This window comes from Rhinichthys klamathensis, unplaced genomic scaffold (genome assembly GCF_029890125.1).
Source record: "Rhinichthys klamathensis goyatoka isolate OS25496 unplaced genomic scaffold, OSU_Roscu_1.1 h1tg000523l_1, whole genome shotgun sequence".
NCBI lineage: Eukaryota > Metazoa > Chordata > Actinopteri > Cypriniformes > Leuciscidae > Rhinichthys > Rhinichthys klamathensis.
Window position 1 is genome coordinate 2,483,202 of NW_026607002.1, and position 4,317 is coordinate 2,487,518.

General features: G+C 35.9%; 1 pseudogene; it reads right to left on the reverse strand.

Annotated features, from left to right (window-relative positions):
• Positions 1-844: 844 nt before the first annotated feature.
• LOC130073141 (gastrula zinc finger protein xLCGF3.1-like) lies at positions 845-2,064 on the reverse strand (annotated as a pseudogene).
• Positions 2,065-4,317: the final 2,253 nt, after the last annotated feature.

The window sequence follows — 4,317 nt, forward strand, 5'->3', positions numbered from 1 at the left end:
TCTCTCTCTCTCTCTCTCTCTCTCTCTCTCTCTCTCTCTCTCTCTCTCTCTCTCTCATCACTAACATACAGCAAATTACACAAAACACCAATTACAACAAACAGTAAACAAATATACAGACCTTATGCCTTTTCGGGGGGGTGCTTAAAAAAGTTGCAAAGGTTATAGCCTGCAAAACAACTCCGATGAACTGCGTGCTCTCCCTTTCATTGCCCGTTTAGCTCGTAGACTATAATACCCGTCAAAATAAAAGTCCCTTCTTAATAAAACAGATCATGTATTTCTTAAACCTATTTAAACTCACAGAAATATCAAAAATGTACAAAAATACTACAGTGCCTGGAAAAGTATGGTCTTGACTATAAATCAAATCTTGTAGGTCATGGTTATGATGGGGCAGAAGTGATGTCAGGGAAATGCAGTGGGGTTGCATCAAGGATCAAAGCGGAGGCTAAACGTGCTTTTTACCTCCACTGCAAGTACATTGCCTCAACCTTGTTATTGTTGATGAAGTGAAAGCAGTCCCATTATGGGATGAATATAGTAGTAATAACTGCTTGAGCGATGACACTGACACGAGTATTTTCACATTGTTTCTTTACTGTTCAGTTCATCTTGTATACAGTAACACTCAGTGTTTACTGCGCATGTGCAACACAACAGAGGATCAATACGGGTCGGAAGAATAAGAGATGCAACACTTACAATGCAAGTCACAACCATTTTAACCGGTTCCCCTTATCAAACGATCAAACTTCAATAGGCCTACTAATTTTAGATCGAATTATTAAATGTAATTCCATCTTTTGCTTATTTACAAGTTATGGAAGTGAACTTTGCTCACTTAGACACCTTCGGGCAAAGTTGTTAAATGGCTGAAACTCTTCCCACATGAAGAACACTTGTACAGTTTCTCTCCAGTATGAACTCTCTGGTGTGATTTTAAGTTGCTGGATGAAGTGAAGGTCTTTCCAAAGTCAAAGCACACATAAGGTCTCACACCAGTATGAATACGCTCATGCGCTTTTACATTTTTAAAGAAAAACATTTTCCTGAGGCTTGGCGCCAGCGTGAACATTAAGGTGTTTTCTTAAGCTTGATTCAAAAACAAATGTTTTATCACACTGATCACAGCTGAATGATCTCAATCCAGAGTGAGAGTGCAAATGAACATTGAGAGTGTTTTTGCGACTGAAACTTTTTCCACACTGAGAGCAAGTGAACGGCTTTTCTCCAGTGTGAATTCTCATGTGATAATTTAGGTGTCCTTTATTTCTGTAACTCTTTCCACACTGATTGCATGTAAAAGGCTTTTCTCCAGTGTGAATCATCATGTGCCTGTTCAGCTTTGATTTATATACAAAACTCTTTCCACACTGAGTGCATGTATAAGGCTTTTCTCCAGTGTGAATCATCATGTGTGTGTTCAGCTTTGATTTATATACAAAACTTTTTCCACACTCAGAACAGGTTAAAGATCCTTTGACTCCAGATTTTCCAGCTTGTTCCTGTGTGAAATTCTCTTCAGTCTTTGAAACGACTGCATTTCCATCTTCATTTTTGAAATAATGAGGTTTTTGAAACTGATGCTGTTTGTCTTCATTCACTTCCATCAGGTCTAAAATAAACAAATTCAATTCCTAATTTAATAAAAGGATACATGAGAAACAAAAATAAATTGTTCAAATCTCAATTTTCTACTAGTCTACTAGTATCTAGTTCTAGATGTTATATGTCAGTTTTCATCTTAATGTTCCTCATCAGTCATTAAAGAGAATGAAGGAAAACACCAACCTATTTGTTCCTCTGTATCTTCATCTTTTATTCTGCAGGGTTCTTCCTTAATCTCCATCTTTACAATAGTATGTCCGTAGTTTCTCCTGGAGTAATTCCTCCTGCTTGCTTCTTCTTCTCCTGTGGGAAGATGGGAATATTCCCCAGCATTTAAACTCTCATGAACGGCTGTGGGAGCTTCACTGACTGAAGGAGTGAATTGTGGTCGTTGTTGCTCATTTAGCAGATGATCATCACACTTACAATCACTCGAGATTATTCAGGTGCAAATGTTTTGCTCAAATAGTCATTTAAACAATTCCATGATTACTGAATTTACACTTTGGGCTCAATATCAAGCCTCATTTTGACTTTGTCCCTTGTATTTTTCATTTCGTCTTTTTATTGTGACTTTTATTTTGCCCTCTTTCTGTAAATATTGTTTATACATAATTGTTCCTTTATTACTGAAGCGGTATAGGTCTAGTGTGCTTTTTTCTTTTTATCTTTTCTCCTGTGGTATAGCCAGGGAGACCACTGTATTTTATTTTATTTTCTTATAGACTTTGTTTAAGTGGGTTTAGTCAGTTTTTAAAATTTTTTTTTAATTGTTTTGGCCTATAGCCCAACCCTGAAGACTGTGCTTCATTTTTGTTTTTGGTGAAGCTGAAAGAAAAAAAGAAAGAAAGAAGCTGTACTTTTAAATCTTCAAATCTCTTTATATCTCTCACATTTTTTATTAATAATACTTGTACCATCTAACTTGAAAATTAAGTCAAGATTTATATTAAAATAAACAACATCAATAACACAGAGTCTAAATATAAACAAACAGATATTTGAAGTTTGAATCTCAAAATGATCTATTATGGTGAAAGTGAACAGCTGTGTCCCCTATAAGATGTAATTTCTAAATCAATACTTAATTATTCCAAATCAAACATGTTTGGGAGATTATATATCAACCAAGATAACAATAGATTATCGTGTTTGTTTTGGTTAAAGAGTTTAATATGGTTTCCGCCAGTAGAGGCGCTCGAGCAACCGAAGCAATGACACACACCCGAGTCTAGGAGAAGAAAAGAAGTGAGCGAGGGAAGGGAACATAAACATGAGAAGTGGAACACAGCCGTTCATTCTGCTCTAAATCTGCTGTTTTTCAGACTGTGAGTACATTCATTTTATCATTTATTAGGAGAAATCTAAATCCAAACGACTAAACGAGTCAGTTCATTTAGTGAATCACTCAGAAATGAATTTTAAAGAACTGACCGATGTTGTTCATTACGCTCGTGAAACATAAACTCGTTTCTGACTGTTTTTCCACATTACAATTAGTAAAGATTATGATTTGTGTTTTCATTTTATATAACGAAACATGGTAAGAGTTTTTAATGCATGCAAATCCTAACGTTAATGTAAGAGCAACAAAAATCATCTAGAAGATTTTAAATTTTTCTAAACAGTTGTTTGATAAAAACACTTAAAGCTGGATAATCTCGAGTGATTGTAAGTGTGATGATCATCTGCTAAATGAGCAACAACGACCACAATTCACTCCTTCAGTCAGTGAAGCTCCCACAGCCGTTCATGAGAGTTTAAATGCTGGGGAATATTCCCATCTTCCCACAGGAGAAGAAGAAGCAAGCAGGAGGAATTACTCCAGGAGAAACTACTGACATACTATTGTAAAGATGGAGATTAAGGAAGAACCCTGCAGAATAAAAGATGAAGATACAGAGGAACAAATAGGTTGGTGTTTTCCTTCATTCTCTTTAATGACTGATGAGGAACATTAAGATGAAAACTGACATATGACAATACATCTAAAGCTAGATACTAGTAGACTCAGTTAGTGCTGTCGCGGTGAAGCAACGTTAACCAAAACTAAACCGTGTTGAAACAGGAAATGAAATAAAAAAGAAGAGAATGTCAAAATAAGGGTCCACACAACCGAACATAAACCTGACTATATGCTTGTTAGCTATTTTTATAACAGTTAGCTCCGTTCCTCGAATCTGACTGGACAAGAGACTATCTGCTAATATTCACCAGTATCATCATCTTCGTCTGCGCATAGACAGGCTGTCACTCAGTGTGCAGTTACATTAACCCTCTGGGGACCAAGGTGTTTTTGGGGTCCTTGAGATGTTTTGACATGCTCTGACATTTGTGCTTTTTTCAGTTGCTTATAAACATATTAATGGCACAGGTGAAATTACACTCTATTTAGCACAAACAGGTCTACCATAATGTGTGAGCAACATGTATGTACATGTTTGTATTTTTGAGAGAATATTGTTTATGCATGGTTATTGAAAAAACTAAAAAATTAAGTTTTTGAAATAAGGACACAAAAAACATACTAAATATGTGTCCACAAGACTTTTGACTAATGTACGTTGTCGCCTAGAGTTTTTGCTTCAAAATGATCTGAAAATCATCCTTCCTAATCATTCACATAAAACAATAGATTGTTTTAAATTGTGAAAAACATTTTTTTGTTTGCCAAGGCAATATGCGGATGGGCGGAACGGCCCAACC